This window comes from Canis lupus, chromosome 32, assembly GCF_011100685.1.
Source record: "Canis lupus familiaris isolate Mischka breed German Shepherd chromosome 32, alternate assembly UU_Cfam_GSD_1.0, whole genome shotgun sequence".
Taxonomy (NCBI): Eukaryota; Metazoa; Chordata; class Mammalia; order Carnivora; family Canidae; genus Canis; species Canis lupus.
In genome coordinates, this window is record NC_049253.1 from 37,092,423 (window position 1) to 37,107,467 (window position 15,045).

The window sequence follows — 15,045 nt, forward strand, 5'->3', positions numbered from 1 at the left end:
AATCCTACATTTTGTTCTTTTGGGTATCTGGCTTCTTTGGCTTCTTTTACTCAGTGTGTTTCTAAGATTCATTGATAATGTTGGATATAGTTGTAGGTTTTTTCATTCTCCTTGCTTCATGGTATTTTACTGCATGCATATTCCACAAAATTCCACTATTTATTAAATCTTTCTACTGTTGATGTGTGTTTGAATAACTGTTTTTGGTAATTAAGAATAGTGCTGCCATGAACACTTTTGCACATGCTTTTGAAAATGTGCTCATTTCTTTTGAGCATAAACTTGCACATGGATTTAAAAGTACGCCAGCTTCCTTCCAGTGTTCCCAGGTCCTAGCCCCTGACTGTGTTTCTAGCACCACCTGGCATGTACTGATGAGATTATGGGGTCAAAGTAGCCACTTACCAGTGCTCTTGGTTTGATGCAGAGCTTCTTACCAGATTACATACAAAATGCAGTGAAACCAGGTAACCAGGTCTCCAGAGATGTATAAAGAATTACATGCAGGCAATAAAATATTGCAACAAAGATCAAGCACAAGCCAATCCTATCTCCTTCTTGAGTGGCTCTGGTCCAAAACTATTAACATGGCCAATTCTCATTCCTTCTGAGCCACTACAGTTGCAAAGTCCTTGTAGTTAACTGTTTCTAGCTAAGAGCGTTTTGTTCCATCATCATGTTTACTACATGCAACACATGAGAGATACTCAATATTTTTTTGTTCAAAGACTTTCTGGTTTAGTCCCTGATGGTATACAGAATCACCTCCTTGTACTTTGTCATAGGATAATTTTTTGTACTGTTCTATTGGGTACCCAGTAGCCACATGAAACTATCGAGCATTTGACATGTGGTTGGTGTGATTGAAGACTGAATATTTTTAATATCTAATATTAATTGATTTAAATGTAAAAAGATACCCCATTTTATTATGAAAACTTCTGAGCATGTTTGGACCAACTTGGCTATGGAAATCCACCCATTTTTCAACCGAGAATTTTATGAAATCTAAGCTCACATCAAGTACTTCCGATAAATATCTTACAACCACATCAAGTTGTGCTATAGTGTAAAATATATAAAAAGACTTTGTATGAAAAAAGAATGTGGAGATCTTGTTAAATTTCTATTTCGACTACATTTCAAAATAATATTTTGAATATACTGAGCTAAATAAAGTGTACTATTAAATTTAACTTCACTTGTTTCTTTTATTCTTTTGTTGTGGCCGTTGGCAAATTTTAAATTATGTATGTGGCTTGCACCTCATTTGTGTGGGGTAGTTGCTTTTCTTTTCTTTTTCAAAGTTTTATTTATTTATTTATTTATTTGAGAGAGAGAGAGAGAGAGAGAGAGGGAGAGAACACAAGTGGGGTTAGGGGCGGAGGCAAAGGGAGAGGGAGAAGCAGGCTTGACATGGGGCTCAATCCCAGGACCCTGAGATCATGACCCGAGCCAAGGGCAGATGCTTAACCGACTGAGCCCTGCAAGCGCCCCTGATAGTTGCTTTTCTAAAGATTTCTGAATATAGCTGGTGGTCTTCTGCCTCAGAAAGACAGGTAAGACTATTTATATAAATGCAGAATATGTTTCAGTAAATGTGGCTGATGGTCAGGAAAGGGAGGCACATGTGATGCAGGAGAATGAACATGAACTGTGGAGTCAGGCTCCTCTGGATTTGTATCTGAGTTCCACCACTTAATAAGTAGGTGACCTTGAGCACAGTATTTAACCTCTCTGAGCGCATAAAGGCCCAGATTTCCTCTTTTATAAATGCTATACAGGACACTGTCAGTGCTCTGCCTAGATCCTTTGGGTCCTGTTTATTATTTCTGTGTGTGTACACACACACCCCCCTCCCTCAAATTCGGGATACACCCCCAAATTCCCAAGGCCCCCAGCCCAAATAGAGGCTTCACCTAGAAGTCACATCCTTTCTACCTCTGTGCCACTTCCTTCATCTACGGTTCAGCTCTGGGAACCCAACCTAAGACAGCTACCTGCCTTATATATATTTTTGAAGATTAAATGAGAAGTGCCTGGCACTGGGAAGGTTCTGAACCCTACCCCACGATACATACCAGCCAATACATTCCAGTGACTTTACTACCACATCAGGAAGATGTGAATTGTCAGGGACTTTTTAGACTTTAGGAGTGGATCTGTGTTGACACATCTGTAGTCTCCCTCTTGAGATCCGTACCCCAACCAGATGTAACAAACATGTAAAAACTCATAGGTTCTTGGGTTCTTGGGACCTTAGAGAACATCCTATCCACTTATGAACACCAATGTTACATATGTTTCTGTGATTTCTCTCTGAGTACATTGTTAGACATCGTGAGTAATGACATCATTCCTAGGGTATTAATTGTACTCCTTTGGAGGAACAGTAACTATTTCAGTAAAAAAAAAAAAAAAGGAGATTCTTTCAGTCAGAAAAGAGCTTGCTGACTCAACACTATCTGCATACATATTGTATTATAGCATTTTACATATTAAATGCAATCTGCTTATACTTTCATACTTTTAGCTCATTCTTTGACACGTATTCAATAATACTGATAGTTATCATTTGTTAAAGTTCGTCATATGCTAGATATTATTTTAAAGTATTGGCCGACACTATCTCATTTAATCTACCCCAAAACTCACTTCAACTATCTCCTCAGAGAGGCCTTCCCTGGCTGCTCTGAATTAGCTACCTTCCATTGCTCTGTTGTAGCCTTTATCATTACTTGAAATTTGTATTTACTTGGATTAAGTGTTTACTGTGCCCCTCTCTATCCAGATAGTAAGCACTTTTCTGTATCCACAGGTACTAGATTAGTGCCTGGCACATGGCTGGCACTTGGTAAATATTTACTGAATGACAGAACAAATGAAAATCTTACTGTAGAGGAGATCTCTGGAGCCCAAAGAGGCTAAAAGGTAAGATCGCAGAGCTGGTAATGGTAGCTCTTATTTGAATCCCTGTCTCTTAGGTTAATACTATTGTCACTGATGTTATGCGTCCTCTGGAGAAAGGCATATCTGACCCCTGAGGAAGTTACTCTCCGGTAAGGAGGAAACACGTGCATTACCAGTCAACGATGATTTGCTAACTCTTGCTAGGAACTTGATAGGAACTGTATTAAGCACTAGGAACACAGAAGTAAATATTACAAATACAGTCCAGACCAGCATGGAGCCTTTGGTCTGGAATGTTGAGTAGGCAAGACCCACATTACAAGCAATAACGAGTGAGGTAAGTAATTTGAAAATGAATATACAGGGATGGAAAAGAAAAGCAAGGTAACCCAGCAAAGTCAAGGGGGTCAGGGAAAGCTTCTCCGTGGGAGAGGATGTGAGCTGTTCAAGAAACTGAGAGAAGTACAACATGAAGGTCATGGAGAGGTGAGAGCAAGAATGGCGGGAGGTAAATACAGAACAGCCTTGAAAATGACCTTTATAAATAAGGATCATGAGTGATGGGGAGTGATTTGTCCTACCAGAAGTCCATTCCAATGCTGTTGCGATGGAAGCTAAGGGAAGGGGAAGGTTCTCACTCCAGGAGAAGCTTCGCGAAGTCATTACAATGACACGCTTAGAGGGCTAACAGGATACAGATACACTGAGTCAGGAGAAGAGTATCCAGGCAGTTTCTTGTTTCTTTCTGATTTTACTTTTTGAGAAATACATTCCAATGGTTTTGTCTACATAATGCATAAAATTGTGATATATCTTACTTCCCTTCCTGTTTTCTCACCCATTCAATTCCTGTACTCACATTACCGTAGGTAATTATTTTATTAGTTTTTTATATGTCCTTTCAAAATTACTTTATGCAAATACAAGCCACTGTAAATATAAATTCTTATCCCCCACCCTTTTACTGCACTATATAGATACTATCTTCATCATTTTATAATTTATAAACAATATATCTTGGAAACCCTTCCATATCAGCACATGGAGATCTTTCTCATTTTTTTATAGCTGCATAGTGTTTATATGGATGTACCATAATTTATTTAACTAGCCTTTTATTGGTGATTTTTAGGGTGTTTTCAATCTTTGGCTACTGAATAGTTTTGTAGATATGGCATCTTATAACTGTGCAAATACATCGTACATTGCACATTTATAATTTTTAAAGCTATTGTTCAATTGCTGAATATATGAAAATGCCTCTAAATGGTTAAATTTAACTACAAACACTAATCATTAAGCCAGAAATAAATAAAATGAGTTATCTTTTAAAATGATGCCACTAGTATACTTGCTTATTTCCAATGAAATACTGGATATAAATAAAAATTGGAAATGGAAAGTTGCATCATATATTGGATAAGGTAGAGATCCAGATTTTTTGAAGCCTGAAGCTTATGTAATTTAAGGGGTCTTCTTTAAGAAAAATCATGTGACATTAAAAATGGACAGTACAGAACTTTGGAAGGGGCTCAGGTATGAAAGGTCCATTTTTTTGGTGGCAGATCTGCTCTATAAAGGACATGTGTGCACACACGCAGAAGAGAACAAATTACCCCTCCTTCTCAAGCGGGGAGAAATCATGTTCAGAAAGTGTTGACCACTGTCTTTAGCTACATATCAGTGAAATTAAATCCTCAAGCCTCAGAGATTTCAGCTCCATAATGTAGGTAATATTCCCTGTATTCACATTCTATCTTCCCAAAGGGATTTGTCCCATTTATGTGACATATTTCATCTTAGAAACCCCAAACACCTTCTAGGTACTTCTTGTTAATATTAACAATAGTTCCATGGTATGAAATGTCCCATTATAGAGATAATTCTGGGAAGGGTTCAAAGAGCCCCTATCAATCTCATCTATCCCGATCGATGCATGAAAGTTCCAGCTGGCAGGTGGTTGCCACTGGGAAATGACTTTCTTATACTAAGTTTGAAAGAGATAAGCTGACAAATTGCACTTAATGATCTGAAGTTAATGATCCATTTCTGTAACAAGCAGCAGCGTGTTCGTTTGATCCCGGTTCTGCTGCCATTCCTTAGACTGCTGCCACTATGCTACCTCTGAGGAGAGGACACCCAGCCAGCTGAGGAGGAGACAAGCGGTCTTTGAAAGAACAGTAGAAGAGAAAACACGAGCAGAGCAGAGAAGAAAGAAGAGACGGATCCAGAACCAGGGTTAAGACACAATAGAATTAACCAGACTAATGCCAGTTAAAAACAAATGGAAAGCAAATCTGAAAGAACATCGGGCACAGAACAGCAATTCAGAAATATGGGGCACCTGCCAGGCAAGATTAGGGTTTGGTGGAAATGACTACATTTAGCAGAGAGAGACTCACTTGCATCTGCTATTTAGAAGATAGGCGTTACCGGTTAGGGAAGATTCGGAGAGAGCCCATATGCACTTCATAAACACAGCTGAGTTCTCAGGTCCACGGCGAACATATTTGGTAACTGCTTGCTAGAAAGCTTTTACTACTGCTGTTTCTTTCTTTTTTCCCTTTGTTTCAGGAGGACTCCTCAAAGGAGAAGAACATCTTTTTTTTTTTTTTTTTTTTTTTTAAGATCATTGATGCCTGTGTAAAAGGTAATGCATTTACAACACAAAATCTGACCTGCAAGAAGCATCACCTTTTACCTCTTATTTTTGTTGTTGTTTTTTTTAAAAAGAATGTGTTTATTTTTATCTTGGTTTCTTTGAAATTCATCCTAATCACTGGGCATCTGGCATCTCACTGGGTGGTGGAAAATTGATTCTTAGTAATTTGGCGGGGGGGTTTCATCTCTTGCTGATCATATAGACTCAGGATGCTTATGTAGTGCCCCCCAATTTGGGTGTGGCAGTCACTGTGGTTATGGCAAACCCAACAGGTGTTCCCAGGTGCCTTTTGCTTTGCCACCTTCTTTGATGTGAAGGGTGGACTAGTGGTCAAAATAGGCAAGAGAACTTCTTTCTGCTGGGGGTTGTAGGAAATGATCTGCTTTTCCTGACAAGATGGATGCAAGGCCCTCATGCTCCCTCTTCCTCTCATTCTCTTGATGTAATAGGGGCATGGGAGCTGGAATTGCAGCAGCCATCTTGCAATCATGAAGGGGGACTACACGCTTGGTGACCCCAACACCACTTAGCCACGGAACCAATTCCAGGAGCCACTTCTTTCCAGAATTTCTTGTTGTGAGAGGAAAAAGAAACACCCTCTTTGTTTCAGCCACAGTATGTTGAGTTTCTCATTATTTGCAGCTTCAAGCACTTCTAAATGATTCACAGAGAAAACTTTATTCTCCAGTCCATCATGGTTGCTGCTGATATACTTAATGTGTCAATGATTCCTTGAAATACAGTGAGAAGTTGCTCCTGAGCTACTCACTGGACAAAGAAAACAACCAGGGCTGGGACCCTGGTTCCTAGTGTTCAAAAGCCATGCAGCCATCCCCTCTGAGGCCCAGGTAGGAAGCCAGGAGGAGGTCCTTGCTACTCTAAAAACCCATAGACTGCTATCTCTGCTCTGGATGGGAAAGTTATCCCTTTCCTCCTCTTGCCACTTTCAAAAGCACTCCCCCTTCTCTTTCTTCACTCAGGATATCTAGAACAATCTCTTTTGTGAGTTTTTTACAAATAAAATGGAGTGCCTTTCCTCAGGAAGCTCCTGCTTTCTAGTCAACTACAAAGCACCTCTGAGACAAGGGAGCCAAAAGTGTGCTCTCTGCTTCAAATGTAGGGGAGAAAACCAAAGAGAGAACCAGTATAAGTTAATATTTTAATAAAAACCTTGCCACACCCACCAGTCTAGCAAAGTAGTTTCAGTGGCAGGAGACACTGAGAATGACGACAGCTGATTAATTAGGACAACTTTGGAGCCCTGTGCTAACTTGCAGTGGATGAAATAATTTGACTTGTTTCTCATCTGCACTGAAGACTTTGGGATGCTTCTTCATTCATAAGCAAGAGAGCTGGTGTACTCTGGATGGGTGGTATGGGAATGGGTGGGGGACGGAGAAAGGAGAGATGCTTAACCAGTCATCCTACATTTGGCCACGTCCAAGACTTGCTGTTTTGAACTTCAATATTTATATTTAAGAAGTCAGAGCTTTCATTTGAAAGTGTTTGATTGTTATTTCTGGAATTTTTTTTTTTTGGTTGGAAGTTTTATTTATGGTTTAAAGTTTGGTTTTTCAAAAAGTTAATCATTTATATGATTAATTGTAAAATCGATTGTAATAGTGAATGACTAGAAACAATCTACATATCAGCAGGAGTCTGATTAAAACAAATTGCAGTTCAAACGTAAAATGGAATGCGATCTAGCTATAAAATTGAATGAGGAGGTGCTCTCTAAAAGGTATGAAAAACCCTGTCTACCTTTCATGTCTCTTACCTGCTCAATTTCCATGCGCTCCATAGGAAATTTCTTAGGAATCTTTTCAGAGTTTCCCTATACACGAGTAAATAGAAGTGTGGATTCTTATTTTTCTTTTTTATGTGAAAAGTAAGATACTTCACATACTGTTCTGGTCCTTGTTTGTTTCATCTAATAATGTATCTTGGTTCTCTTTCCAAAATAGAAGTCTTTCGCACGTCCAAAATCTTCTTTCACAAAAAAAAAAAAAAAAAAAAAAACAAACAAAAAAATCTTCTTTCACGTCATGCGGTGGCATTTTAAAGTTTTCTTCATATTGGTCTTATACATTTCTTGTTACATTTATTCCTAGGATTTTGTCTTTTTGTCTTTGTCTTTTTGTTATTCTTCAGATTGCTTTTGCACTTGGTTCCATTCTTTCAATTGCTTGTTGTCTGTTTTATATATTAATTTTTGTACATTAACTCTTTACCTTTCTACTTTGCTCTTAATTCTTAAACATTTTTTACAAACTCTGATTGAGTCAAGCAAATCCTACTCTTTTGGCAGAGGCTTCTCTTTACAATGCAAAGATCTATGTTCTGAGGCTTTTTGTACCATGATTGTTATATGTCACTGTGTGCTCAGGGCTCCTCACAATAAGATAATCTTCTGACATTCAGAGAGTAATTATTATTCAGGGGCTTTGTGTAAGGGTACTGCCAGAATGCAGTTCAATGAAAACTACAAAATAATTTTACAAAAACCGTCCAGCCGTATACCACAATACAGGTAGTGGCTATCTTCACAGATGTTTGGTTTGTTAGTTGAGCAGACAGTTAACCACTGAGCCTACCTAGGCGTCCCTGGGATATACAATTTAAATGCAATATAATTACAAAAAATGTTTTCTCTTTCTGTGTTACCTAAAGGCAGTCATAATTGGCCAGGAGGGACAAATGTTATCGGATCTATCACATAATCCCTACTGCAATGGAGGTTTTTTGGTTTTTTGGTTTTTGGTTTTTGTTTTTTTTGTTTTTTTTGGTAACAAGGAAAGATTATTTATTTATTTATTTATTTATTTATTTATTTATTATCTTTTTTTATTGAAGCTCGATTTGCCAACATATAGCATATCACCCAGTGCTCATCCCGTCAAGTGACCCCCTCAGTGCCCGTCACCCAGTCACCCCATCCCCCTGCCCACCTCCCCTTCCACCACCTCGAGTTCATTTCCCAGAGGTAGGAGTCTCTCATGTTCTGTCTCCCTCTCTGATATCTCCCACTCATTTTCTTTCCTTTCCCCTTTATTCCCTTTTACTATTTTTTATATTCCCCAAATGAATGAGACCATATAATGCTTGTCCTTCTCCAGTTGACTTACTTCACTCAGCATAATACCCTCCAGTTCCATTCACGTTCAGAAAATGGTGGGTATTTGTCGTTTCTAATGGCTGAGGAATATTCCATTGTATACATATATCATAGGCAATGGAGCTTTAAGTAGGTGGCTTTTAAATGAGATAACCTTATATAGTCATTTTTTTTTTAAGTTTAGGCTCTAAAGGCCAGTCAATAAAAACCCAAATATTTGTGATCAAATATTTCAATATTTGCCTTTCAATAAAAGGCCCCACAATTTCTTTCTTTTTTTTTTTTTTATTTATGATAGTCACAGAGAGAGAGAGAGAGAGAGGCAGAGACACAGGCAGAGGGAGAAGCAGGCTCCATGCACCGGGAGCCCGACAAGGCCCCACAATTTCATAATAGTTTGCAATAACTGCTCAGAAAGCACAGCAAGAATATTTTTCAAAGTCAACTTTCCATTATTTATGAGGAAATTCTCTCTTTTTAAAAAGAATTTATTTATTCATGAGAGAGAGAGAGAGAGAGAGAGAGAGAGAGAAGCAGGCTCCCCACGGAGCAGGAGGCTGATGCAGGACTCGATCCCTGGACCCCGGAACCATGACCTGGAGCTGAAGGCAGACCCTTAGCCATCCAGGCACCCCATTTATGAGGAAATTCTAAACTTGGTGGCACTTACTATGCCAAATTTCTTTTCATTTCCATCTTTCAGTTATTTCAAGTTTCACTGGCAGCTCCATCAGAGCCCATCAGAAGAAGTCATGAGATTTAGAGAACTGCTTGAAGAACTACAGAGCGCTCAAGCTCATCTAATCCAGCCCCTCTCATTTCACAGATAAAGAAACCAAAGAAGGGAATGGTTAAATGAGTTGCTAAAGTCATGCAAGGAGCTTCTGAGAGAACCGGGATTGGGAGCCAAGCCTCCTGCTCCCCAGCCCAGCAACCCTTCCACCACATCATGGGGCACACACATTCTGAAGCATGAGGAGAAAACACACTCCAACAATTCTCATTGACAAAGGTGTCATGACTACTAATGATACTTCAGGCACATACACCACAGTATTTCTTCAGAATGCTTTTTTCTTTTGGGCAATCTCACTCACTCCCACAGTTGTCATCGCTACCTGTGTAATCGAGGACTTCAGTTACTGCTGCAGCCTGGGCGCTTCTCTGTATACCATTGCCCGTAAGGCCGTTCTACCTGCATAACTCAAACAACTCACACTCTTGTCTAAAGGAAGCTTATTTTTATTTCCACCAAATCTGTTATTTCTACATTCTCCCCCCCCCTTTTTTTACTTGATAATCACCTATCTGTGTAAGTCCTCACCTTTCTTTACACTTCACATTCATTATCAATTTCTGTGGTCCCATTACCTAGATATTTCCTGCATATTTTCCCATCTCTTCATCTCTATTTGCACATGCCTTTGTTACTTCTCACCTGGACTCTTCCCTTTGTCTCTTTCCACTTCAAGCTATTTCCCACATTATCTTCAGAGTCATTTTTCCAAAAGATAAATATTCTTTGGCTATATTCTTGCCTAAAACCCTTTTAAAAAAAAAATTATTCAAAAGACACACAGAGAGAGGGACAGAGACACGGGCAGAGAGAGAAGCAGGCTCCCCACCCGATGCGGGACTCGATCCCGGGACTCTGGGGTCACGCCCTGGGCAGAAGGCAGGCGCTCAACCACTGAGCCACCCAGGCGTCCCTTGCCTAAAACTCTTACTGTCTTTCTCACATGCATTAAGGCCCAGATAGCATGATTATCTAAGATCCTTCACGTGATCTGTCCCCTTCTATCCCACCATGGCTTTTCAATGTCAGGATCCATAAACTCAAAAATACTTGGCTGTTCTTTGACGTCTTTAAACTGTTGCCTGTCCCCGTGTCCTTGTACATGCAGCTCCCCTCTGTCTAAAATACTGTCCCCCACATCAAACCACTGCCCCAAAGACATCGCTGCTGCCACCTGCGCCTCTCGATGCCTTACCTGCGGCCACCATCCCTGCTGGTCCTGAATCGGGGCTGTGGAGGATCACTGTTGCCACTACTTCTACTAGCACTACCAGAGTGAACTATTGTCTTCCTAAGTCCCAACTCTAGCTACAGGTCAGGCTAGACATAGACACATCAGGCTTTTTGTCTTTTATGGTAGGAGAGTGGCTTATGATCCAATTCACACGCCAATAGAATGGAAACTCTCTCCAATACAAGAGGGGATTAAGATGCTAATCCACAACAGCTCTTTCCTATCACCACAATCTCCTAACTGCTCTGCCTCCAGCCTGTTCCCCTCCAACCTCCTATCACTACTGGCACCAGAATTTTTTTTTCAAAGGAAAATCTGATATCTGCCACTGCTCTGTTTAAAGCCTCCAGTGATCCCCTCCCCACAATGCCTAGGTAATCTAAATGCATTAGAATACCATACAAACACTTCTAACCGGGTCTTCACCTGCCCCTATAGTCATTCTCCTCTGCATTTCCCAACCTCCTTCTGCCTGGCTGCAATACTAGCTTTCCCAGTGGGTCATGCTGCTTTTTTGCCTCTTTGCCTCCCCTTTTTATGAAAAAGGGAACCATGAAGGCATTAAAAAAACAACAACAGCAGCATACTAGCAGCTTTCTTCAAAAAGGCCAGCATTGGGGATTTTCCCGACTGGGATTGGGTAAAGGCAGAGTCCTTCCTGTGTTCAGGCCGGGGCGGTGAGGCCAAACAAAGAGAGCCCCAATGGCTCACTGCTATGGATGCAGGCACAGCCAGCCTGTGGTCAGTAGAGAGAACCACTGAGCCTGCCCAGAGCAAGTACCCAAGTGGTAGAGGGCAGGGACCAATGTTAATGAGCAGTAAGTAGGGACGCCTGGGTGGCTCAGCAGTTGAACCTCTGCCTTTAACTCAGGGCTAAAGTCCTGGAGTCCTGGGATCAAATCCCACATTGAGTTCCCTGGGTGGAACCTGCTTCTCCCTCTGCTGTGTCCTGCCTCTGTGTGTGTGTGTGTGTGTGTCTCATGAATAAATAAACAAACTGTAAAAACAAACAAACAAACAAACAAACAGGGCAGTAAGTAGCCAAAGAAACAAATTCACACCTCTACTCCACTTTTTCTGGCCTGACAAAATCCCAAAATGCTTGTTTTGATCCATGGAAAGGGAGTTCAGAAAGTCACCGAAGTGAAAATAATGGAATATTCTACTTGAATGCCAATGTAATTACAGGTCAAATTATACTTAAATTAGAAGTGGACAACATACATATGGACTGGACATCAGTCATACCCATGACAGTGCACGTGCATGTTTTTCCTCCACTTGAAGAAGTAACCTTCCTTTTTTCGACTGCCAAGAGACTACCACTCAAGCTTTCCAGACTCGGCTGACAATGCAGATAAGGTTTGTGGAAGGAGTCTGAGTAAACTATTAAGATGGATTATTCTGGGCAAGGAGAGTAGGGTAGGAGAGGAACTTTTCATTTTATGCCTTCCTGTACTACTTGAATTTTTCACAATATTAGTGTATTATTTTAATAATTGGATTTTTTCTCTTAAAAAAAGATTTTATTTATTTACTCATGAGAGACACAGAGAGAGAGGCAGAGACATAGGTAGAGGGAGAAACAGGCTCCCTGCAGGGAACCCGATGCGGGACTCGATCCCAGGACCTTGGGATCATGCCCTGAGCCGAAGGCAGATGTCCAACCGCTGAGCCACTCAGGCATCCCAATAATTGGATTTTTTTTTTTAATTTTTTTTTTTTAATTTATGATAGTCACACACACAGAGAGAGAGAGAGAGAGAGGGGCAGAGACATAGGCAGAGGGAGAAGCAGGCTCCATGCACCGGGAGCCCGACATGGGATTCGATCCCAGGTCTCCAGGATCGCGCCCTGGGCCAAAGGCAGGCGCTAAACCACTGCGCCACCCAGGGATCCCTGGATTTTTTTTTTAAGCCAACTCAAGAATTGGAGAAATGGTAGCGCCTCCTTTTTTGCTACTTTGTTTTGCATTTCTTTTAAAAATGACCTAATGTGTCTTGTAAAGGGAGACCCAGAAGCCACGTGGGAAATGAAAAATAAAAATACCTTAAGCGGTTTTGTAGAATATTATTATATTAAACATTATTGAGAAGGTGTCAGGGTGGCTCAGTTGGTTAAGCATCTGCCTTCGGCTCAGGTCATGATCTGGGGTCCTAGGATTGAGTCCCACATTGAGCTCCCTGCTCTGTGCTTCTCCTTCTCCCTCTGCCTGCTGCTCCCCCTGCTTGTGCTCTCTCTCTGTGTGTGTCAAATAAACAAGTAATATCTTAAAAAAAAAATTATTGAGAACTGTTTCCTCAGAATATTGCTGAATAAAGAATGTCAGAAATTATTAACAGAAATGTACTTATCAATACATCAAAGGATAGAATCAATCAGTAAATAAAGACTGAGCAATATTCAAATGTGCAACAGTCATATTCTCTCATTTGATTTTCATTATAGCCCTTGAAACATGAAGACAGTTATTACCTCTTTCTTGATGAGGAAAGCTCTTAATTCCTGATGGAGCTAGGCTGAGGCTCCTGGGCTACCTACTATGTATAAAGTTTTCTCTTTCTACCATGCTATCTTATCTGCACTCCCAAAGCCCAATCCATGCACTTCTTTCTTTAAATATTATTCTAATGACTCTGTTGCCCTATGATTTTCTTCTTTCCTGCTATTTGTACCCTGTTCTTTTCCTTTATAAGATGAAAAATTAAATATACATATTCAAATCGAATGTGCATATGCATGTGGGTTATGTTTATTTTCTCAACCAGGGTATAAGTTCTACGAGGCCAAGAACCATGTGTCTACCAACTCTTCTCCCCTATACCCAGTTAGGGCCTAGGATATAGTAGGCACACAGCAAACCTTTGTTGGTTGAATGAATGAACATCAGCCACTGCACTAGGTAGGACCCTCTCGGTTGCAGGCTCCTCATTTATTTTATTTTGAAAGAATTTATTTTTAAGTAATCTCTACACCTGACATGGGACTTGAGCTCACAACCCCAAGATCAAGAGTTTCATGCTCCAATGACTGAGCCAGCAGACCCCTCATTTAAACTAGCTTGAACAATGAAGGAGATTAGTGAACTTGAGTGTTAAAACAGTTCAGGAATCAGCTGGCTTCAATCACAGCTCTGCTGGGGTTAGATTAAATTTCTTCCTCCCCTTCCCCTTTTCCACCTTCCTATTTTCTTGCTCCTCCTTCTCCTCCTCTCACTCCTCTGTCTCTGGACTGCTTTCCTTCTGAAGTTGGGCCTTCTCTACCTCCTCTGTGTATGGTGAAGATGGCAGCTGGCAGCTCTGGGATCCCCGCCCTAGTTTGGCATCCCAGGGGAAGGAAAGCACATCTCTCTCAACATCCATATCTTAATTTTAGGAAAAGTGAATTTTAGGATTGGCCAGACCTGTGTCCTATGTGGGGGTGGGGCACAATGATTGGCCACCCCTCTAAAAGCATGTGGAAGAGGCCACCCTCTAAAAGCATGTTTTCGCAGAGCAAGGGTTGCTGTGCCGATGAAAACACCATATGTCCTCCATATACTTTCATTGGGAATTTTATTAAGAAGTGAAGGAATAACTGCTTTTGATATCAAGCAACTTCCTGCCTCTCAAATATAAGCTCTCTGGATGGACCTGAATTATGACTTTTGAACTGTTTGACTTAGATAATAAATTTTTAAGAGATGGACCACACTTTATTTTTTGAGTCCCTAAGTGTTAATAAGTCAAGCATAGCAATAAAGACAATCCCACCCACAACCTTTATATCTATCTGTCCAGCGATGCAGAGGGCTGCAAAACAACTTTTTTAGTTGTTTATTTTGGCTTTCGGCCAAATAGGAACTCTAGAAATTTGTTTGTAGATAACGTGTGTTTCAATGTCTAAGACAAAATGTGCTGCTCAGTAACGGCCACAGGACGCAGATCTCCATTTCATGCACAACATTCCGTAGGCAACACGCTCATTTTCCTACGCATGTGCTACAACACAAAATGCTCATCATTCATACGACTGCTGAGTACTGATTTTCCTGTAGCCTTGATTCTCAAAAGGAGAAGTGGATTTGCAGTTTTAAGCATTTGTTGATTTGCCCAGGCCCCTGTGTTTGAAAACAGTTTTCTGGGAAAGAAATAATGATCAAAAATTAAAAAAAAAAATAATGTTTTTCTCAGTTTCTACTACAAGGTACTTTGCTTTTATCCCCTTTCCATATTGGTATGTGCCAATATGCCATATTGGGTAGTGCCTCATAATGCAACAGATTTATAAATGAATGGGAATGTGACTACTCCTACTCAGATATCCAATAATGTAGGATCAAGGATGTA